Source organism: Stenella coeruleoalba, assembly GCF_951394435.1.
Source record: "Stenella coeruleoalba genome assembly, chromosome: 3".
Classification (NCBI taxonomy): domain Eukaryota; kingdom Metazoa; phylum Chordata; class Mammalia; order Artiodactyla; family Delphinidae; genus Stenella; species Stenella coeruleoalba.
The window spans coordinates 123,671,098-123,696,545 of NC_137148.1; the positions used below are offsets into that span (position 1 = coordinate 123,671,098).

At 36.5% G+C, this 25,448-nt stretch overlaps 1 protein-coding gene and 1 long non-coding RNA gene across 5 annotated transcripts in view; both read right to left on the bottom strand.

Annotated features, from left to right (window-relative positions):
• JAKMIP2 (janus kinase and microtubule interacting protein 2) overlaps positions 1-21,500 on the bottom strand; it is a 174,809-nt gene extending 153,309 nt beyond the window's left edge. For all 4 annotated transcript variants that reach the window (XM_079915716.1, XM_079915714.1, XM_079915715.1 and 1 more), the window contains exon 1: positions 21,208-21,500. The gene's annotated coding sequence lies outside the window, so the exon portion shown is untranslated. The remainder of the gene's footprint in view (positions 1-21,207) is intronic.
• Positions 21,501-21,510: 10 nt separating this feature from the next.
• Positions 21,511-25,448, bottom strand: part of LOC307183353 — a 28,585-nt gene continuing 24,647 nt past the window's right edge. Inside the window, exon 3 of the long non-coding RNA XR_013827447.1 lies at positions 21,511-22,294. This is a non-coding gene — a long non-coding RNA (uncharacterized lncRNA). The remainder of the gene's footprint in view (positions 22,295-25,448) is intronic.

Here is a 25,448-nt window from a genome sequence, read left to right on the forward strand (position 1 = left end):
ATATCAAGCAGCGACAGCTCCCCCAGAGATCTCCATCTCAACACTAAGACCCAGCTCCACCCAATGGCAAGCAAGCTACAGAGCTGGATGCCCCATGCCAAACAACAAGCAAGACAGGAACACAACCCCATCCATTAGCAGAGAGGCTGCCTAAAGTTATACTAAGTTCACAGACACGCCAAAACACACCACCGGACGTGGCCCTGCCCACCAGAAGGACAAGATCCAGCCCCATCCACCAGAACACAGGCACCAGTCCCCTATATGAGCCACTGAACCAACCTCACCCACTGGGGGCAGACACCAAATATAACAGGAACTACGAACCTGCAGCCTGTGAAAAGGTGACCCCAAACACAGTAAGTTAAACAAAATGAAAAAACAGAGAGCTATGCAGCAGATGAAGGAGCAAGGTAAAAACCCACCAGACCAAACAAAAGAAGAGGAAATAGGCAGTCTAACCTGAAAAAGAATTCAGAGTAATGACAGTAAAGACGATCCAAAATCTCAGAAATAGAATGGAGAAACTACAAGAAATGTTTAACAAGGACCTAGAAGAACTGCAGAGCAAAGAAACAATGACGAATAACACAATAAATGAAATTAAAAATACTCTAGAAGGAATCAATAGTAGAATAACTGAGGCAGCAGAACACATAAGTGACCTGGAAGATAAAATAGAGGAAATAACTGCCATAGAGCAGAATAAAGAAAAAAGAATGAAAAGAACTGAGGACAGGCTCAGAGACCTCTGGCACAACATTAAATGCACCAACATTCAAATTATAGGGGTCCCAGAAGAAGAAGAGAAAAAGAAAGGGACTGAGAAAATATTTGAAGAAATTGTAGTCGAAAACTTCCCTAACATGGGAAAGCAAATAGTTAATCAAGTCCAGGAAGCACAGAGAGTCCCATACAGGATAAGTCCAAGGAGAAGCACGCCAAGACACATATTAATCAAACTATCAAAAATTAAATACAAAGAAAAAATATTAAAAACAGCAAGGGAAAAACAACAAATAACATACAGGGGAATCCCCAAAGGTTAGCAGCTGATCTTTCAGCAGAAACTCTGCAAGCCAGAAGGGAGTCGCAGGACATACTTAAACTGATGAAACGGAAAAAACCTACAACGAAGATTACTCTACCCAGCAAGGATCTCATTCAGATTTGACGGAGAAATCAAAAGCTTTATAGACAAGCAAAAGCTAAGAGAATTCAGCACCACCAAACCAGCTTTACAACAAATGCTAAAGGAACTTCTCTAGGCAGGAAACACAAGAGAAGGAAAAGACCTACAATAACAAACCCAAAACAATTAAGAAAATGGTAATAGGAACATACATATCAATAATTACCTTAAATGTAAATGGACTAAATGCCCCAACGAAAAGACACAGGTTCACTGAATGGATACCAAAACAAGACATGTATATATGCTGTCTACAGGAGACCCACTTCACACGTAGGGACACATACAGACTGAAAGTGAGGGGATGGACAAAGACATTCCATACAAATGGAAATCAAAAGAAAGCTGGAGTAGCAATACACATATCAGACAAAATAGACTTTAAAATAAAGACTATTACAAGAGACAAAGAAGGACACTACATAATGTTCAAGGGATCAATCCACGAAGAAGATATAACAATTGTAAATATTTATGCACCCAACACAGGAGCACCTCGATACATAAGGCAAATGCTAACAGCCGTAAAAGGGGAAATCGACAGTAACACAATCATAGTAGGGGACTTTAACACCCACTTTCACCAATGGACAGATCATCCAAAATGAAAATAAATAAGGAAACACAAGCTTTAAATGACATGTTAGACCAGGTGGACTTAATTGATATTTATGGGACATTCCATCCAAAAACAACAGAATACACTTTCTTCTCAAGTGCTCATGGAATATTCTCCAGGATAGATCGTATGTTGGGTCACAAATCAAGCCTCAGTAAACTTATGAAAATTGAAATCATATCAAGTGTCTTTTCTGACCACAACACTATGAGAATAGATATCAATTACAAGAAAAAAACTAAAAAATACAAACACATGGAGGCTAAACAATACACTACTAAATAACCAAAAGATCACTGAAGAAATCAAAGAGGAAATAAAAAGATACCTAGAAACGAATGGCAATGAAAACACGATGACCCAAAACCTATGGGATGCAGCAAAAGCAGTTCTAAGAGGGAAGTTTATAGCAATACAATCCTACCTCAAGAAACAAGAAACATCTCAAATAAACAACCTAACCTACACCCAAAGCAATTAGAGAAAGAAGAACAAAAAACCCCCAAAGTTAGCAGAAGGAAAGAAATAATAAAGATCAGATCAGAAATAAATGAAAAAGAAATGAAGGAAACAATAGCAAAGATCAACAAAACTAAAAGCTGATTCTTTGAGAAGATAAACAAAATTCATAAACCATTAGCCAGACTCATCAAGAAAAAAAGGGAGAAGACTCAGATCAACAGAATTAGAAATGAAAAAAGAGAAGTAAAAAATGACACTGCAGAAATACAAAGGATCATGAGAGACTACTACAAGCAACTATATGCCAATAAAGTGGACAACCTGGAAGAAATGAACAAATTCTTAAAAACTACAACCGTCCAAGACTGAACCAGGAAGAAACAGAAAATATGAACAGGCAAATCAGAAGTAATGAAATTGAAACTGTGATTTAAAATCTTCCAACAAACAAAAGTCCAGGAACAGATGGCTTCACAGGACAATTCTATCAAACATTTAGAGAAGAGCTAACACTTATGCTTCTCAAACTCTTCCAAAATATAGCAGAGGGAGGAACACTCCCAAACGCATTCTACAAGGCCACCATCACCCTGATACCAAAACCAGACAAAGATGTCATAAAGAAAGAAAACTACAGGCCAATATCACTGATGAACATAGATGCAAAAATTCTCAACAAAATACTAGCAAACAGAATCCAACAGCACATTAAAAGGATCATACACCATGATCAACTGGGGTTGACCCCAGGAATGCAAGGATATTTCAATATACACAAATCAATCAATGTGATACACCATATTAACAAACTGAAGGATAAAAACCATATGATAATCTCAATATTTGCAGAAAAAAATTTCAACAAAATTCAACACCCATTTATAATAAAAACCCTCCAGAGAGTAGGCATAGAGGGAACTTACCTCAACATAGTAAAGGCCATATATGACAAACCCACAGCCAACGTTGCTCTCAGTGGTGAAAAACTAAAACCAATTTCTCTAAGATCAGGAACAAGACAAGGTTGTCCACTCACACCACTATTATTCAACATAGTTTTGGAAGTTTCAGGCACAGCAATCAGGCAAGAAAACGAAGTAAAAAGAATCCAAATCGGAAAAGAAGAAGTAAAACTGTCACTGTTTGCAGATGACATGATACAATGCATAGAGAATCCTAAAGATGCTACCAGAAAACTCCTAGAGCTAATCAATGAATTTGGTAAAGTAGTAGGATATAAAATTAATGCACAGAAATCTCTTGCATTCCTATACACTAACAACGAAAGATCAGAAAGAGAATTAAGGAAACACTCCCATTTACCATTGCAACAAAAAGAATAAAATACCTAGCACTAAACCTACCTAAGGAAACAAAACACCTGTATGCAGAAAACTATAAGATACTGATGAAAGAAATCAAAGACGATACAAACAGATGGAGAGATACACCATGTTTTGGATTGGAAGAATCAACATTGTGAAAATGACTATACTACCCAATGCAATCTACAGATTCAATGCAATCCCTATCAAACCACCCACGGCATTTTTCACAGAACTAGAACAAAAAAATTTACAAGTTTTATGGAAACACAAAAGATCCCGAAGAGCCAAAGCAATTTTGAGAAAGAAAAACAGAGTTGGAGGAATCAGGCTCCCTGACTTCAGACTATACTACAGAGCTATGGTAATCAGGACAGTATGGTATTGGCACAAAAACAGAAATATAGATCAATGGAACAGGATAGAAAACCCAGAGGTAAACCCACACACATATGGTCACCTTGTCTTTGATAAAGGAGGCAAGAATATACAATGGAGAAAAGACAGCATCTTCAGTAAGTGGTGCTGGGAAAACTGGACAGCTACATGTAAAAGAATGAAATTAGAACACTCCCTAACACCATACCCCAAAATAAACTCAAAATGGATTAAAGACCTAAATGTAAGGCCAGACACTATAAAACTCTTAGAGGAAAATATAGGCAGAATATTCTATGACATAAATCACAGCAAGATCCTTTTCGACACACCTCCTAGAGAAATGGAAATAAAAACAAAAATAAACAAATGGGACCTAATTAAACTTAAAAGCTTTTGCACAGCAGAGGAAACCATAAACAAGATGAAAAGACAACCCTCAGAATGGGAGAAAATAGTTGCAAATGAAATAATGGACAAAGGATTAATCTCCAAAACATACAAGCAGCTCATGCAACTCAATATCAAAAAAAAACAAACAACCCAATCCAAAAACGGGCAGAAGACCTAAATAGACATTTCTCCAAAGAAGATATACAGATTTCTAACAAACACATGAAAGGATGCTCAACATCACTAATCATTAGAGAAATGCAAATCAAAACCACAATGAAGTATCACCTCACACTGGTTAGAATGGCCATCATCAAGAAATCTACAAACAATTAATGCTGGAGAGGGTGTGGAGAAAAGAGAACCCTTTGCACTGTTGGTGGGAATGTAAATTGATACAGCCACTATGGAGAACAATACGGAGGTCCCTTAAAAAACTACAAATAGAACTACCATATGACCCAGCAATCTCACTACTGGGCATATACCCTGAGAAAACCATAATTCAAAAGGAGTCATGTACCACAATGTTCATTGCTGCACTATTTACAATAGCCAGAACATGGAAGCAACCTAAGTGTCCATCGACAGATGAATGGATAAAGAAGATGTGGCATATATACACAATGGAATATTACTCAGCCATAAAAAGAAACGAAACTGAGTTATTTGTAGTGAGGTGGATGGACTTAGAGTCTGTTATACAGAGGGAAGTAAGTCAGAAAGAGAAAAACAAATACCATATGCCAACACATATATATGGAATCTAAAAAACGAAATCGTTCTGAAGAACCTAGGGGCAAGCCAGGAATAAAGACACAGACATAGAGAATGGACTTGAGGACATGGGGAGGGGGAGGGCAAGCTGGGACGAAGTGAGAGAGTGACATTGACATATATACACTACCAAATGTAAAATAGATAGCTAGTGGGAAGCAGCTGCATCACACAGGGAGATCAGCTCCATGCTTTGTGACCACCTAGAGGGGTGGGATAGGGAGGGTGGGAGGGAGACGCAAGAGGGAGGAGATATGGGGATATATGTATACGTATAGCTGATTCACTTTGTTATACAGCAGAAAGTAACACAACGTTGTAAAGCAACTATACTCCAATAAAGATGTTAAAAAAATAAAATAAAAGAATGGATAGGACACCTGCTCGTGTCATACAGCTGGTTGGTGGCTGAACAAAGATTAAACCCAGGACTTCTGCATCCCAGTTTTGTGCTTTCACACTGTGTCACACAGGCTCACCCTTAAAAAAAATTACAGCCAGGATAAGTGAACTTGGGATCAAGACAAAAACTGTGGGAAGAATACTTGTCTAGTGAAGGGATGCTCTGATTTTACAAGAAACTCCACTGACCTGATATACAACAGTAAAACCTTTCCTGAGAAATGGGAGAGAATGAAAAGGACAATCCTGTATCCTTTCCTTGGATGTTTTTCTGTCAAGCACAGCTATATTCATACTTGGATTAAAATATCACACATATGGCAAGCTGGCTTCCCCAATGGGAAATCTAGAAAGTGACTTCCTGAATGCACAAGAGCAAATATTTTGTAGGACAGAGAATGCTCCTGCTTGGGGGTCTACTTCCACATGTTCATAATGTTGAGTGGAAACAGTCTTTGAATATAATCTAATACAGCCCCTTAAATAAACTAGGAAACCTCTTAATAATACCTCTGTCCATCAATCATTCACCTTGTGCTTGAACGTAAGCACTTATGGAGGACACAGGATCTGGGCTGAAGCCAAGAAAAAGTAAAGTCAATACTTTCATTTATTGGTCTGACTAATTAGCCCTGCAGTATACCACATTCTATGCCTTTTTAGATGTATGGCTTAGATTTCGTGAACTTTTTGCCAAACTTAACGACACACACAGACATACACACACACACACACACACACACACACTTATACACAGTGAAAGAGAAAAATGATAAAAAGCTAATATTGCTTTATTACCTTGGGAAGCATTTATTAGGACACAGGACTGATGGAAAATGTGATGGACAGTCACAGAGTCAAAAACATATTTACAGCTGGAAGGGTCCTTCTTGTAGAAAACTAGCCCAAGACTTTCCTTTTACTTAAAAGGAAATAAAGAGTTTAAAAGATTTGCTAGGCTTTTACAGGTTTCTGCTTCAGTGGCATTTGACTACACAGAGAGAGAGGGTTTATAGATTATTTAATATAGAGGGTGGAGTACTGATAATCACAGCTCAAAAAGGAAAAACACCAAAATGAAGGCAGGTGGATCAGAATCAATACTCTCATTAAATACTCAGTTACCTTTCCCCCTCTGGACTTACGTTTTCCCTCACTTTCTGGGTTACCTTTTTATGTACTAAATACAGAAAAAATAATCATGAAAGAGTCCCTTGACTGTAACTGGAATCAATGTATCTAACACGTTTTCCAATACTTGCTGTGCATGTGGCCTCATTACATTCACATGCCAAGAAAGGTTCAAAGGGAAAAAAAAAACTGTAGGAAGCCATTCATAATTTCCTCGACAGGATTTAACAGCCATTCCTTACTCCAGTCTTACACTCTGTTTTCTAATACATCCCAAGTGATAAAACTTCAAGTATATTAAAATTCAGAGCACAGCAAACTATTCATGCTGCTAAGTGATTAATGTTTATGTTCTTCTGTTTTGCTTTATATTAAAAATTCACAGTCTGCATTATTCTCTGAAAAAGGGTTGGATTCCATATCACTAAAACATTCCTTTATAACTCTAAGGCCAGGCAGGTTACAATGCCCCTCCCCCACTTTCAGGTGAGGAAACTCAATCTTTAATCATCATGAATTTACTCTATTTCTTCATTTATGTGCCTTGATGGATGTTTCTCAGTTTTCTTGTATAGATTTTCACATGTGTGATACCCAATTTGCAGATGTTCTTATGTTCTGATAGAGGTCTCTGTGTCTCTTGGCATAATTTTAGCGCCTAAATGCTTACTGCTTACTATACCTTTGGGATTGAGTCTTACTCATCTTTGTATGCTCCCCACTCTCTACTCCTCCACACATACACCTTAGAAGAACACATCGTAGGTGTCAGAATTATTTTTAAACATCATTTTCCTTTGCATTAAAATCAGGGCCACAAATTCGAAGAATACTAATTTGCATTTGGTTTGAAGACTATATTAAAGACCTAATTCAAAATGTTTAAATGTATCCCTAGTTTCTAATTGAACAGGTTCACCAGGTGATGTTATGAAGAGAAAAATCTAACTTTGGTTAGTAATTCACCTAAGAAATAAGATATTTGAATTATCTTACAACTCATCAATTAGATGGGTTTGGTCAGATAGTGTTAAAATATACGACCTAATGTACAGTATTACAATGTGTAACATAAATCAACAGGAAATAGTCACTAAAAAGTTGTTCACATCCTGTTTTTATTTCTTCAGTAAAGATCAAATACAATTCAGCTAAAATAAGACTCTATATCTTGATTGCAAATGTTAAGGTATTCTTTGTTTTTTGTGGGGTTTTTTTGAGTCTATGTCTTTGGTAGCTGAATGGGAAAGCCATACCATTACAATGTTTGCCAGGTTTTACTGTTAACTCTTGTTTATAGACCTGTTTCCTTTACTACTTATAAGCCTTTTGAGAATAAGGCCCTGATCTTTATCCCATATACCTAGTAATATAAAGACAAGTACTTAGGAAACATTCAGTAAATCATTTGTTAGCTGGTTGAACATTTCTGTCTTAGTTTCCTCAACTAAAGTTGTAAGAAGGGGGTACAACAGTACCTATGACCAAGGTGTTATGCTTATAAAGTGTTCAGAACTTCACAGGGCACGCAGCAGGTACTTATTCAGTACTGCTCCCCTGCACAACTCTGGGAAGTGTTATTCACAGTGCTCCCTGGGGCTGTGCAACTCCAGACCCCACCCTCAAAGCATGAACTTCCATTAGCATCATCATCATTACAACATCATCATTATTATTAGGCTCAAGAATAGAAAGATTTCACTTCATCTAAACTACAGAGAGGGCAGCGAAAGTGTAAACAGGTCCTTCATGATGGAGATTAAGTGCACCTACTTCTTAAAGGGACAAAGGTGAGAATTTTGAAGAATTTTTGTGCATTTTTCTCTCTCATCATTTAATCCTTGTTTGAGGTCTTCCATGGAAATGAATTATGACTGAATCACACGATGTTAAGCTTGGAGTTTTGTCTGATTCTAACAAACACTGTGAACTAAAACCACTAGAGGCTGATGAAAGTAAGATGATGAATATCCAAGTGAAAATTAAAAAATTTAGTTTTTAAAGAAATTAATATTTTGGTACATAGAATGTCAATTACATCAGATATATCATTGGGTTTTCAAATCATTTTGTGAAAGGATCTTCTTTCTCAAAACTTTAGGAGGACATCCAGTGGGTATCTCTGTGTGTGTGTGTGTGTGTGTGTGTGTGTGTGTGTGTGTGTGTGTGTGTGTGTGTGTGTGTGTGTGTGTGTGTGTGTGTGTGTGTGTGTGCTTAGAGAGCCTGGACCCTATCCTCCCAGCCTTTCTCTTCTCTCTATGGCTTACCAGGGACACTGTGGTTATCTATGGAAACAAATTTAGAACCTCTGATCCAGAGAGAGCAAAACTTCCATCTTCCAGAAGCCCTACCGAGTCACGCAGATAGTTAAGCTATTTGGATTTGTGGATGACTTAGAAATTTTGATGACCAAATCGTTCTTTCAAAAATATTCACATTTGCTAAATAAATAAATTTTATTTTAGTAAATTTGAAAATCATAAAAAAAATCAATGAAGAAATTTCTCATAAAGTTACCACCCAGAATTAATTGCTGTTAATATTTTCATTTATACTTAATATATATATATATTCATGTAACTTTTTCCATTTTCACAAAATTGGGACTAAATTCCACCTTTTGATTTTTGACCTCTTTTTTTCTAACTTAAAAGACGTATCTTACATATTTTCCTAAGTCACTGAACCTTTTTCTACAACATACTGCTTAGAAAGCTTCATTACATTCTAAGGTTGGCATAGGTCACAATTTATCATATATACATGGAAAGGCAAATCAAGGTTTCAATCTTTTCTCACCCAAACCTACTCTTGTCAAAACTCCTGCTATTCACTATAAGCAAAAAACTGAAACAAAAGAATCTTAAAGTTGCATGAATTTAGAACCATGGAAACTATAAGAGCACAGAAACTGTGCTCTTCATAGCATCAAGTTTGGAATTTGTGCTGCTCAGTCTATTTTGCAATTGAGGATTTTTTTCCAGAAATGAAATTCCTGTAAAACTGCTCTCTGAATCTCTTTAGAAAAAAGAAAATATTCATAGCTTACAGAATTGTGGAAAACACAGCACAAAATGTTTTCTGGGGGTTTTATTGCTTTAAAAAAGTAGGAAGGAAAACTAGGTAATTTTCTTTTATTAAAATATATTTAATACCTATTTAAATGTTTATTTTAAAAAGAGAATCCCAGATTACATTGTACAAATATATGTAACTCACAAATGATCTCCTAAGAGTTATTAAAACACAAAATCTCCAAATGGTTTATTTTAGGACTGGGATTTATTCAGCCCCTTATTTCCTTTCTTCACTGGGGAAACTATGGTTATGTGGACTTTGTTCTTGAATGTCAATTTTAACAGTGTTTCTATCCTTTACTTAGCAAGAATTGGGTCTTCATTAATATTTAATAATAATAATAGGGCTTCCCTGGTGGCGCAGTGGTTGAGAGTCCGCCTGCCGATGCAGGGGACATGGGTTCGTGCCCCGGTCCGGGAAGGTCCCACATGCCGCGGAGCGGATGGGCCCGTGAGCCATGGCCGCTGAGCCTGCGCGTCCGGAGCCTGTGCTCCGCAACGGGAGAGGCCACAACAGTGAGAGGCCCACGTACCGCAAAAAAAAAAAAAAAAAAAAAATAATAATAATAATAATAACATTAAAAATATATTTGCCTTTCTCTTTATTTAACTTTGGGGAGCACAATCAAGTTTTCACTACAAGAGGGAAGTGGTTTAGTTCATTACTTAAGATGACTTTGGAGTCAGGCAGACTTGAGTTCAGAATCTAGTTCCATCTGTTATCAGTTAGATAATCTTCAGTAAGTATTAAATTGTTGTATGGTAATAAACCTTAGTTGAGCTATACATAAAATAGAGATGCTATGACCTTCTTCAAAGCGTGTTGGTGCATGTATGTAACAACTTTAGGGCAATGCTTGGCATCTAGGAAGGGTACTGAAACAAACATAAACCAACAATGCAACAACAATTAACATTAATGTCAAGTGTGTTTTGAAAGAAATTTCAAAGAGGTATTTTAACCTGAATTTGGTCCAAAAAGTAGATTAATGTGCCTCATAATCTCTATTTATTAATGTAAAGATTATTATATTTGGCTCATCAAATGAAACATCTATCTTTAGAGAAGAAAGATAGGATTGAATACTGATTCAAAACCATCCATGTCAACACACATGTTAATAGTTGAGGCCAATTAGCTAGAAGCCATCGTGGTCACATCACAAAAACAAAGACTTCTGCTGAAAACAGTGGTGCTATTGAAGTATTCCATCTAAGTGTTACATGTGTTAATATTCTATTTAAATTTGGCCCTTTCTCCTTGTAAAAACAGAAGTTCCTTTTGGACAGGGACCAGGGATAACAATTGGAAGTCTATGAATGCTTTCTATTTTGAGGAACTTCAATTAGGCTTTTGTGGTATTAGTGATGATGGTAATGATACACATGTAGGAACTATTTATTCATCCCCCCCATCCTCCACAACCCCCATCAAAGGTTCTTGGTTTATTTAGTTGTGTCCATATACAGATACACATCCACCAATCATATGTGAAAGGAAGGACTTGGTGAGGATAACCAAGGGACCTAAATTCCCTTAGCACCTGAGTTAGGATTTAGAGTGAAGGTCAGATCATGTCATAATTCTCTGGCTCTGATTCACGTTACTGATGGATCATTCGGTTGTGTGGGGCCACATCTCATAGAACAAATAAATTCTGAAGTAAAGAAACCTCAATTTGAGTTGTATACTTTTCACTTAGTGATTAGGTGATGCTGGATACAGGTAGACAATCTGAACTTTAACCTGAGGTTGATTATAAATGATATAACATAAATTAACATAATGTAATATAATACAATATAACATAATATATAATATCTTCTCTACCTATATGCTTGTGAGATTTAAAGTATCAAAAGTCCTTTGTAACTTGTAAAATAAAGTATTGAACACATTAATTCCTGTGAAAATGCCTTTGCTTACTAACTATGAAAGAAATAAAACAAATAATTGACGGTGCACAGAGGAAACACCTGAAGCTACAAATTGGTTGAAATGTAATTGTGATGGCCCCCAAATCAGATCAACAGCATTAAATTTCATACAGATAGTTCATTTTTATCAAATGCTCATCTGCTGGGTTAAATTCATTTCAGCTTCCATATTAATGAAACCTGAGTGTTTCTCTAAAGAACAAAAACCATGCTTAGCTGGGAAATAACATGGTATAGTGGAATGAAAATGGGCTAAACAGCAGTCAGAATTCCAACTGTCTCAAGAGCCAAAGAGTTAACGTGAATCCACTGGTGGGGAAGGGGCTTGGGGTGTTGATGTGGCACATGCTGAAGAACACAGTACCCACTCAGAGGAATACCTATCACTCAACTCCAGATGTGTCTACCATGAAGAGATGTGGGCCTAGCGATGCCAGATTTTCTTATTTTCTAAGAGGAGGGAGATACTGAGATATTTTTTGAAATGTCAAAATTATAAAATTTTGGACAAAAGAGTGTTTTTTAAAATATTGTGCTGGAAACATATATTTTTGCTTACAAACACTTGACATATGTTTATAAACACTTCCCTGAGCTGGGTCCAGTCCACAAAGCTTCAGGTTTTAACCACTGTGCTATAAAATCAGATAGCTCTTACTTCAGTCTTTGCTCCAAACTCACTAACTGAATGGCTTTGGCTAAGAATTTAACTTACTCAACTTCATTTTCCTCTTGCAAAGTGGGAAGAACAATGCCTCTGTTTGTGAGGACTGAAAAAATGGACATGGGTGAAAACAGTATAAGAAATACATAAGAGGTACTCAAAGAATTTAGCTCTTTTTCTGGATAACTTTGAAAAGTAAGTTGTAAAAGTAAGTTTTCTTTTTATTCTTGTTATATTCAGACCATGTCAGATATTCCTGTTATTAAGAGGGTCAAGGCTGTCTCATTTGTTCCTGGAATAAATTGGTTTACTTGAATTATAAAGGAAACTCGATACTACAGATGTCTTCAATTCTTCTAAAGAATAGAGTCAGCATCAAGTCTGAAAAAAAATTTCAGATTGACCCAAGAGAGAGTGCTTCTTTGCAAAATGTCTCCTGAACAAAATGCTTTTCTACTATTTCATCAGCTACTCTCTGTCATAAAGATCCTTTCGTTAGAAAAACAGCATTTGAGGACATCAAGAATGTGGTTAGCAGTGGCACCATGTGAACTGAGAACAGATCAATTCCGCTTAGATTACAGTTGACTATACAGCCAAAGATCAAAGCAAGATGTTTCAAAACAAGAAGATTATACAAAATAAATTTAGACAGTTAATGTTTTCAAGCCCTACAAATGTTAGTGAAAGTGCAGAAAGCAAATAGCCAGGGACTGGCTAGAAATATTAATCTTGTCTCTTTACTACCTTCCAGGGGTCTTGGCTAAGCCATTTAGGTTTGATTTCAAAAACTGTAAATAGAGTGAAAAGAGAAAAATATAAAATAATACACCACACTTAAAAGAGATTGGACAATGTGTGTAGCTAAACCTGTCCAGATGAGAGCATTCATGTGAACTGGGCATGTTTAAGCATGCATTTAGAGACTGGGCTCTTTTCAATCTATAGAGGAAAAAAACCTGAAGGTCTACAGTGGTAGAAGAATCAATTTCCCTTGTTGCAGGCTGATATTTTCCTCTCTGTTTCAGAGGGTGACACTGAACCCTGTGGAGCCTGGAATGTGGACAATCTAGCTAAGAAGAGAGCGAGATGGCTAAAATGCTCCTTCTATGTAAAATTAACTAGGAGTAAGGGGGTCCTTGTTAATTCGGTTTTTAAAAGCTAGGGTTTATTTTTAATGATTGCTAATGTTTCAGGAATCTAGCTCAAAATACTATAAATTCTAAACTTTGTAGGCACTTTTATTAAATGAAGTGCTTTTAAAATAAAACTAAGTCATAATTCAAATGTTCTCCTTACTACAACAAAGAATCATATATTCTCTGAAATACAAATTCCCCTTTATGGTTAATTAGCAACCACTTAAATTCCTACTTAAGAGATGCAGGAGACAAAGACTAAGCCTGTGGAGTAGGAGGAATTCCTTCCTGGGGTCTAGGTAACCCTAGCAGAGCAGACAACGGAGAAACTCCAGTAATTCCGGAGTTCCCATTTTCACAATCTGAATTATCTAGGAAATTCGTAAGAAGGCAAGTTTGGGATCTATACTATCTTCAAAACACTTAAGTCCCTTTCTCTGTCTCCTCAGTGCCAATTAGCAGAATTACCATCTTGAGAATTCATGTGAATTCAGTGTGTTTATTTTTAATATAAATTGGTTATTGTTATATATAAAATTATTGTCTTGCTATTCTTTTAATAGCTTGCTGGTAGAATGACACAATATCCTAGACTTTACAGACTGGGACTCATTTAAAATATTCTGTCTAGCTCTTTTCATCAGTATAATTGCATCTAAAAAAAACATTTTTTGTTTTGGAAAATATGTTCAAATTAGGTATATCTGACCTATGAAGAGTTTACAGGCCTTAAATATGGGTCAGTAAGGACTAGAGAAGCCATTCATTTTTGGAAGGTACCTCTCCATGAATGCTTATTTTTGGAAGGTACCTCTCTCCAAGAAATGCTGCACAAGAAAGAGCCAGATAAGGCATGTGGGTGAGAAACACTTGCTTGGTTTACATTTTCATCGTGGTTATACTGGGTAGCATTTTCCAAGGAAACATTTCCAGTTTGGATCAGAAGGCAGGTTGACAATATCACCCTCTTTTCTGAAGCACATGCTCACAAGGCTTTTTTAGAGTCATAATGACCTCAGCAAAATTTCCTTCTTGAAAATAATACCAATGAATTGTTTTCTGACCAGACAGTGTCAGCTAAACTTAGCCAGATTTGATTTTCCATCTATATTTTAACTGCAGTTGACTCTAGAATTTCAAGCAGTGCAGTGAGTGATCTTGATTTAGATGCCAAACAAAGACAGGGAACAAAGACTTTTTCCTCTTACTTAAATTTCAATGTATCAGCAGGTCAGGCACCTATAGAGATGGCTGTTCCCAATGATTTCAAGATATTTCTTTGTATTTGCCAAGCATACCCCTTCTCCTCCAGGTCACTCTCTTTATATTTGATTTCAAAACTTCCATGAAAGCAAGATTTTTCCTCAATTCATCTTCTGAGTAAGGTTATTGTCTCCATTACTGTTTCAGCCTCATTTTTGGATATAGATATGAAGGAATGATTTATTTATGATTAGAGAATTTAGTAAAGTGGATTTCTAGAATAGCAAAATAGCTTTGAGTGTGTATCATATAATTTGATGCTAATAATAATTAAATTACTAATTTATTTTAATAAGTTATAGTGAATCCAAAGGTATTCCCTTGTCTCATTATTTCTGACTTGCAATTCAGTTTTGAAAGGGAATAAATGAAGCCACAGAAATATTCACAGCCTTTCTTATTTATGTCATAGTATGTAGTGAACAATTTTTAACGATGGATTTTTTTAAATATTGTGATTTGTCATTTAAGAATTTGGCTTTCCTTTATGAACATCCTAAAATCCTGAGAATATCACATATATGAATACAATCATTTTGTTTTCACAGCCAAAGTACAAGAATGAGAGTCACAGTCTGAAGACCTGCTAGAAAACAGAGGTCCTTCAGGGGAGCACCCATTTATTCGTTCAGTCACCCACTGTTTATTGAGCACATATGTCGTGCCAAGGCTTTCGTTATTAATTGACAGTTTCATTTTCTGCCCTCACAGAGTTTACAATCTAGTGAAGGGCAGGGAAGATCAAGTGAGCAAATAAATAGCTCTATAATTACAACTTTGATAAATGCTACAAAGGAAACAGAAGGTATGAAGAGTAATAGTGGAGATATACTTAAGGAAACCTCTTCAAGGAGTTATATTTAAAGCTCAAACTTAAAGTATAAGAAGAATCCAACCATTCATATTTTAAAAAGGGAAGAGTCAGATGACTGGGCTTTCATTTAAAAACTATATACCAGTTTAAGAAACATACAGATGCCAAAAATATATCTTAGTTTAGTCTGAGAAGTCATGTGACAGCTAAGGTATGTTGTTTAAATGTTTTTATGAAGAATTTAAGTTGGTCACTGAGGTTAAGACTACAGGATGCCACTGCTATACTGAGGAAGAATAACATGAATCTGGAAGAGATTTGTTTTTGTTTTTTTAATTGCCGCTCATGCATGCGCCTGGTGAAATTCCTAGCAATTCAAACAGGGATTTCACTGACTTGAGCTTAAAACTCATTCATTATCAGCAGACAAGAGATGACCGAGGTTAATTTAATACCCACTGTGAGATGCAGTGGCAGGTCAGAATAAAAGATCTCCTATTTCCTGAAAATCATGCTTGACTCGCAGCTACTGAAAATCAAGCAGGAGCTACCTGTATTTAAAAGCAAAATGTGAAGACCCCAAAGTGGGGGAAAATATCTTGAGTCATCAAGAAAAATGCACACAGAGATTAAAAATTTACTAGAGACATATTTCATTGACATGGAAAGATGGCCACCTTATATAAAATAAAAAAACTATAAAACAATGCTTAGAGTATGGTCCCATTTATGAAATGGTGTATCTGAGTGTGTTTATACTGGCAGATAGAAAAAAATCTAAAAGGAAATATTTCAAAGTACTAACAGTAATTATTTCTTGATGGTAGGCTTATGGGGGATTTTCTTATACATTTCTGCTTTATCCTTTCTTTTCCAACAATTTGGATATATGTTTCAAATGTAAAATAAGAGAGCCTTTAAAAGAAAATTTAATTGTATTGGTGAATATTGATTTAAAGCAGAATGCCTTTAATATGACAGATGTCACTTGTACTGCAAGCTAATTAATTATAAAGGATACTTCACAAATGTGAAATGATAGTTCAGATGGCATGATTTACTCTTTGGCCAGTGCTGAATTACCAAACAGTTGGACAAAGTACGTGCCTACAGTGTTAGCAAAGAAAGGGAGACATCAAAAAACTACAATATTTTGGAGAAAAGTATTTGATTTTTGATACTTCAGAAAAGTATAAAAGTATTTGTCCAGGAAATATCAGAAAGTTGTTAAACTGATGTACACTTATTTATGAGTTAATATCATTTTAATTTTTAAGAACATGTAGGTAGAGAGATGCTTAGGACATACAGGTAGGAGGTATGGGCTAAGTTTCTTCAAGGTCCAGGACCTATAGAAATTAATTTGGTCCTAAGCACAGGAAAAAAAACTGTGCTACCCCCCAACTTTATGTCATTAAAAATAAAAATAATACTTAGGTATAAAATAAGTGCACATCAGTCCAACAAAGTTCCAAGTTTTCCCCAAATGCTTCATGCTTTTATGAAATATCATGAATCCCAGATTTTCTCCAAAATAATTTTTGTGTCTACCTTGTTTTTGGCTGATAACTGAAGAATGAATTTAATCTATGTGGCAATCCAATATGATCAAAGAACAAATCATATCCAAATAAATGTCCAAATAAAAATGAACTACATTTAATGCAGAGTTTACTATATTTGATATTTTAAAATTCAAATCGGCAAGATAATTTGCTAAATTTTCTAATACGGCAGATTTGAGCTCATGTGAGTTGGAATTAGGGCCCAACTAGGCTATTTACCAAACCCAAACTTGAACAAGTCTAATCTCCCGAGCCTCTTTCCACTAATGTAAAATAATTATGATGACACAAGCTTTACTGGCATGACAGAATTTTGGGGAATATAAGATGACAAATAAAGAACGTAAAATGACTTTAAGAACTACAAAAGATTATATTAAGATAAGGTGTAATGATGGTGCTAATTACAACTATATTGTTTTCGTCATTAACTATTGCACATGTGTATAGCTTATATACCCCCCACAAGGAAATTCTACGTTCCTAGATATGCGAATTGTGCTAGTCATATAAGAGCTCTACAAATAGTTGTTTTTCAACTGATTAATTCATCATGTCTGAAAACACATTTTCACTTGGTAAAATAACATTTGGGATGTGCAAACAGGGGGAACTGTAACTGACCTCTCAGAGTAACACCCAAGTATACATCCAATTTATTTCAGTAAAAAACAATTAAGTAATTTCTGTTAAAACTTCCAAGATAAATTTTGTTTTCTTTTTGGTTCCAACTATGGAAAACAAAGCATTAATCTTTTTATGAAACCATGAAAAATGTAGAAAACAGATTTGACCTCCAGCTATTTTCTAAGTTCCCCTGATGGAGACTTGAAGCATGTACATAAGACTGAAATATGTTCTGAAGTCACTTGAAGAAATAAGGAACATCCTATCACAAAGTGAGAAATTAGATAATATGTGTTTTATCCCAATTAAAACAAGTTTTACAAAAGTTTAAATGCCAGTGAAAATGTTTAATATTGCAATAAGAATGGCATTTTCAAGATAGTATTTGAGAAAAAGGCAATTAATTAATTTGCTTGTTGTTAAATAGCGCATTTAAATAATCAAATGTATGTATCTTCCATATATTTTGTTTTTTCTGACATCAAATTGATGGCTCTTGAACTATTGATATTTTGTATCTAGACCCCACTAAACCCCGTTTCATTTTTTAAAATTATCCATACAAAGGGAAAAATGTTAATACGGCTGTTAGGCACCACATTCCATAAAGTTGCTGAGAAAGGAGTCTTATGAAGAGGACAATGTTCAGGTCCCTGCATCCTGACAAGATAACATACACGTTTCTCCAAGCATACGGTCAATTGATTTCTTTAAAAATATTCAGATTCTGTAATTTAGAAGCCCATTACAACATGGAGTCTTACCGTTGCAGGTCTAGCAGTACCTGATGTTAAACAACTAAAGCACACTCTTAAATGGACAATTTACTCTAGAAAAAGCCAGTAAAGTTCTTGAGAAAGAATTTAGCCTGTTCAAAATAAATGCATGTCTATGGCATACTTTTGGAGGTTTTGAAGAAGGATGCACTGCCTTATCTGGTTATCCAGTTGACAGTTCAAATTTCCTATCAGGAAGTTTTACATTGTGTATTTCTAATCTTCATTCTTTCTAATGAAGTTGAAGCCCAGTGACCATATTTTAGGCTCCAAAAAATGTCAGTAAGCAATGTCCAGCTCTTTGAAGTAAATGATCATCATCTCTTAGTTTCACTTCTCCCAATAAAATAATCCTAATTTCCTTATCCTTTCTTAGAGGGTTCAACTTGTAGTCCTTTAAAAACAGTTCACTTTTCTGTGACCCCTCAGCAAAGGTCATATAATCGTCTCAAGTTGTAGGATCAAAAACTAGACCCTTATTTCCATCAGGGTCTGACCACACAGCTGAAACTCACTGCTGAGAGTCAGTTCTATGTCCATGACTCAGAGTGATTTGCCTCTGCTCAAACTGTACCAACTTCACCTATAAAACCACATCCCAATGAAAACTCGAAACAAAGGAAATAAAACAAAGCCCAAGGTAACTGTTTTCAGTGCATGAAATACAATGCAGCTGCAACTACAACATGTCTTAATTTTTTAAAGCTTACTGAAACTTTAATTTTTGCCAGTCAAAAGTTATCATTAACGATTCAGGATGCAGAGTGTTATAAAATTTTTGTTATGACATACAAGCCCAGTACCCCTTTCCCTGCTCTACTTTATGTAGTTGTGATAATAAGGCCTATGGTAGCATGACTTGATGGAGCTGTGAATCTATATAATATATGACATGCCATGAGCACATTAAATCCATTCTTCCTATTAAGTTACTGAAGAGCCTTCCCATATATAAACCAAACCGGACATTTATTCTCGGAGAAGTTAAACTATAAACCTGATTCAAATACATGTAAAGATTGTAAATGAAGGGGAGCAGTGTGTAAAATAAAATGCAGGATTAGAACAAACGTTTTTTTTTACATTTAAAAAATGTTTGCCCTGACAATGATATTGTTAGAGAAGAGAGAGATGGATAAAAAATAGTCCATATGATAAATGTAATGTTACTAACACAGTTTTACCTGCAAGGATTTTTCTGGCTTTAATTCAATGAAATTTCTATTATCCTGGGTGGTAATGGAGCCCTGTACCCTACTCATCTCAGGCGTCCTTAGTATCCTGAGTTGCCTTAAAGCTGTGACATAATAAAAGGTCAAGCAGATCACACTAAGCATTTGTGAACTACAATAGCCCCCCATTTTGCCTGCAAGCCACACATTCTCACCCTAAGCTTTGCTCACTCTCTTGTTTCATTTCATTGTATAAGCAGGTTAATTTGGAGATGGCTAAGGTACTTGGGAACACCTAGATTTTCAAAACAGTCCCACTTTCCTACTTAACCACCTAAAGAAGTAGACCCATAACACAACATTTGAGGGAACTGTAAAATGGTGTCTGGATACTGAAGGAATAAGCAGCACTATTAAAAAAATGAATGCATTTCACCTTCCAACTCATCTGTGCTTCCTGGGACACAGGTACAAACATGAAACGCTTGGGGTAGAATTTCAAGAAAACTGATTTGTTTCAACATTCATTTGGCAAGATGCTAGACACAAAATAATACCACAAGCCACCTCCCTTTCCTATCATTGTAAATTCAGGGCTCTCAAATCACCCCCCACAAACCCAATTAAAAATAAAGAAAAGAGGCAGGCTATGAATTCACATCCAGTGCTATGATACAGATTGTCCTAATTGGTCACAATGAAACTAAGGGACAATAACAAGAATAAATCTTGCATTAATCCAAATGAAGCCAATGAATAATAATACAAACCAGAAGCACAGTTTCAAAAATATGCAATTACCTCCAAGCATGCAAGGTCATTTGTAACCCATAAAAATGATTGCAAAGCACACTCTGCATATAAATATGTTTCATAAATGCTAAGTAACGTGTATGTATCATATGCATATCCATAGGGTATCCATTTGTATGTTCACAATCAAATCTATGTACTAAAAATGAAACTCTATCTGGCAAATGGTTTCTCAGCAAGAGTACATCGGAATATGAAATAAAATGCTAAATTCTGGGGCTACCTTTTCTTAGCAATGAGGGAAATAAGCAAAATCACCTTATAATTAGGCCGGAAAGCTTAGGAAGCACCAAATGTGTTTTTGAGGAAGGCCCAACCCTGTATGTGAGAGCCGCAAATTAAATGATTCCCTTCAATAACATCCATTTCTTGTCAGCTCTTTTTCCACCCCCTGATTCTGTTGCTAAGCTTGGAAGGAAAGGAACCAAGTGGCTCAGTCTGCATTCTGAGCCAGTTCAGGATAAAATCACAACACCATTTTTTTTTTTTTTTAACACAAGCAGATGCCTTCTTACTTCTCTCTTCCTGGCAACCTTCCTCTCTCCCATCCCCATCACTGTCTCCACATCTTCCTCTCCTTCTCTGAGGGAGTCATTGTTCAAGTGCAGGCCACAAATGTATACACAGGTCATTTAATAGCCAGCTAAACCAAGAAGATAACCCCGCTCTCTGCTACTTACCATGCTGAGACGCGGAGAAGCTGTTGAAAGGAGGGAGAGATGCAAACTGAATCCATTTTCCTTGTGACCGAGTCGGATGCAGCCTCCGAACCCAACATCAGCAGCGGCTGCTGGGATTTTTTTCCTTCACTCTCTGGTTGGCGACGGTGCGAATAGGAACCACCCTTCCAGCCTCACTAGAGTATCAGCAGTCGAGGCGGCAGAAGCAGCAGCATCACCACAAGGCCTCCTCCCTCTCGGAGGATGGGGTGAGCTCAGAAGCAGCCAGGAACTTGCAGCAGATACCTCCTCTGGCTCCTCCTCTCCTGCCCCCTCCTCCAAAGCCCCACCCCTGCTGCGGTAGAGGCTGCCAGCCCTGGCTGCTGCTGGTTGTCATGGCAACGACCAATGGTAAGCCACCAGACTAAGAGGGAGGCGAGATGGGTGAAAGGAGCTGCAGGGGTTGGAGGGGAGTGAATTTGCGCTGCTGCTCTCTGGGATGCTCTTGGTCTCTCCTACCCTGGACTCCAGGTCTTTAAAAATGGGGTAAGGGTGTATAGCCATGGGAAGAGAATATTTCAATTTTATTGAAGTCTAGACTGAATCATACAAAACAGCTTAGCTATTTTTTCATTTTCTATGGTTTTCCAATAAAATGTATTAAATTTGCAATCAGAAAAAATAATAACAAATATGGAGAAAGTTATATAATGTAATAGGAGATTATTATCACTCCAAATATGTTTGTTCTTTATAGCATCTTTTACTCAAAGCCACTCAAGGTTGTTAACAAGGAAAATGGGTGGCTGGACTTTGCAATTAAAAAAGAGTCTGTTTGATTCCTTGGCACTACTCTGCTTGTTCTTCTCAGGTGAGTCATTGTTTTTCCAGCTCCCCCTCTGAAGAGGATCTGGAGTTGTTTGGCACTCCCCTGTGGAAAAGGAAGTTGGAACAGAGGAATCAGAAATTCCTTGAGCAACCACGGCTCTCAGTTGGTGGATAGTTTCAAACCTTTTTAGTGTCAGACTCCTGGAGTGTTCAATATCCTGCAGGAAATTCCATGATATTTCAAGGATGCCCTTTTGGAGGTCCCAAGTTAGCTGGTGGTCTGGGTGGTGAGTAGGAAAAAAAGGATGTGAAATCAGCAGTGCTGAGTTCTAGATGAATTGTTTCTAACTATACATTATAAATGACACTAGTATTTATCTCAGGCAGTAGTTGTAAAGATTGAATGAGATAATGCACTAAAAGCACTTTGCATGTAGTAAGCATATAATAAATGTTTACTCTTATTGCTATTATTAGTAGTGGTGGTAGTACATTGTAGCCACTTCTTGATCCAAGGGATTGAAGGAATAGAGTGGAAATTTCAGACACGGGAAAAAATTAAGGTGAGAAAACACTTAATACATGATAGCTGTGATGATGATGATGATGAAGAAGAAGATGATGGTGACAATGATGATGATGACAAAAACAGCGAGGCCCTAAGAGATTAAAAGTTCTCTAAAATGTGACAATTAAGGACGTTGTAAGACTTAAAGGAGTTAAATAAATTTCCCAAATCCACACGGCTAATACATGGCAGAGCCAGAATTAAAACTCTGATGCTTCTAACACTAGCATTTGCTCTCCTAACCATTACATTTTCTGCTACTCCTCCATGGAATGGACATACTCTTGTTCTTAATCCATAGGGTTATTTACAGATTCAAATAGGATTAGTACAAATTTCAGAGTCAGACAGCCTGGGCTCGACTGACTTTAGATATGATTTGGGACATGTTAATTAACTTTCCTGAACCTATGTTTCTTCATCTGTGAAATGGAAATAATTGTAGAACCTCATCGTGAGAATCAAATAGGATGATGCATGTAGAGCATGAGCACAATGTCTAGCACAAAGTGCTAGCTAAGATTCTTTGTTACTCATTCTCAAGTAATTAATTTTAAAATGTGAGAGGACATTTTCCTGCTTGGGTTCACACTTAATGTCAGGGCCTTATTCTAGCAAAACTGATTGGAAGGCAATTAGGTGGTTGAGGAAAGGGTTGCAACTCATCCTCCACACTTGGCATTGCCTCCGGGTCCTCTCCAGGGGAGAGCCTGCATCCTGCTCTGTGCAGCTAGGGGCCTCTCCCTCCCCCAGAACCTAGACAGTCAGTCTACACACACTTGCACGTCAGCAGCACGTGAGTGTAGCTGTGTAGCATAAAGGAATGCGTTGTGATAGTCTAGCTTTTGTATTCTCTGTTTCATCTTCTGCTGTCTCCACAAAAATGGTCATGTAAAGTAAGCAGAGATGAAAGCTGCAGGTGGTAGAAACTCAGACGTGCTTAGGTGTTGGAATCCTCTCCACCAGCCTTGTGAGGAAGCCTTTTATCTTGAGCACCAAGAGCTGATTTTGTTGGGGTGAGTGATTCTAGTTTTCTCTCCTCCTATCAACACAGAGGCAATAGGAAGGGAAAAGTGTTTGGTGTTCCCTATTTAAACAATTCCCTAATTTAACCATTCAAATAGTACTCTTCCTTTTTTTTGGAGGGGGGGCGCTATATCCATGCAGCACTGTTACCGTTATTTAATAATATTTTCCTTTAGATATTTAATTGTGTGGTATTTATTTTTATTTACTTTAATTATTTGTTATTTATTTACTTTAAAAGGAAATTTGTCTCTGGCTTTGGCAAAACATTAATAAAATTAGGCATGGTAAACAGAATGTTCCCAGAGAAAGGAACTTAATGTAAAACAATATATATATATATTTTTTTAGTTAAACAAAGACTTCAACTTCACTTGTAATAATTCTTAGTTAAAAAAAAGAAAATTTAAAATTTCATTCCTTCTCTCCATTGCCATTTCCTGTTACTGTGCTCTATGTTCCCATGGTATCTATTATGTTTTAATATACTATGTTATTTATTTATACTTTAAAATTTTTATCTGTTTCTCCCCACTAGAATGTTAGCTATGAAAGGGTAGAGATATTTGTTTGTTTGTTTATTTGTAAACAGTACCTGACCCATATTAGATGCTCAATAAATATTTGTTGAATGAACAAACCAGTAAATAAATGAAATATCAAACAACTTCTGCATTGAATCATGGCTAAATAAGTTATTATTATAACATTATTTTTCCAGTTATCTATTTCTGATATTTCTAAAAATTAAAAAGAAATTATAATAATTATCTTTTCAGCATACATGCATATTAGCATAATGTGTATCTATTACATATTTTTTAAGTATATAGTTATTAAAATGGAAATGTTTGCCCATACATATTCAGAGTCACCTAGTATACTGCTGGTAGTCTTTGAGAAACACTGATTTTGTTTCAAGAGCACCTTCTCCATATGTTAGCATCTACTAACTGTGGCCAGACTGTCTACCCCTCCTGAGACCTCTCCAACTTTGACTTCTGAATTCTACGAGATGTCTGAAAAAGTACAGGATGTGTGTGTCTTGGCTCCAAAAGCAGCATTAAATTTTCAGGAGGAACCACAGCATAATGGGAGGAAGCTGCAAAGTGTGGGCTCTGGAGACAGACTACCTGGATTGAGTCCCCACTTCACCATTTTTTTTTTTTTTCTGAGTGACCTTGGGCAAGTGCTTAATTTCTCTGTACCCCTGTTTCTTTTGAAGATCAAAGTTCATGTGTACAAAGAGTCAAGAAGCATTTCGCATGTAATAAATAAGTAATGTTAGCTAATATTATTATTAACATAATTCTTAATAACCATGGTTATGCATAGCACATTTTTCTAGGTGTTTACAGAATACTCAGATCACGCCAAGCTATTCTAAGAACTTGCTGTTATGACCGCAGACCAGCTACCAGCAGACTATGAGGAATTCTGGAAATGTTTACCTCAGAGATAGGCCAATGTCCTTATTTCCCCCCCAAAAGGGACAAAAAGCTAGGGGTCACAGAAGTGACTGTTGTTTATTCCCTGTCTATTCTGTAAGAGGTTATTAACATATTGTCTATGTACAGAAAACATTAAATGTAAGTAGCCAGGATCTTCTTGAGGTCATTAAGGATAAGGATATCATTCTGACCTCACTGCATGTCCTTTACCAATACTACCAGGAAGCAAGTATATTGGAACTCTGCCATGAACTCTACAGTCCTATGGCCAACCATCTTATGGATGACTCTACTTAGCAGGCGGACACTTCTGCCTTTGCTCACCCTGTATCCTCTGGAAGTCCCTTCCCTGCCCTAATTCTTCAGCCTTCAAGATTTATCCATCACCT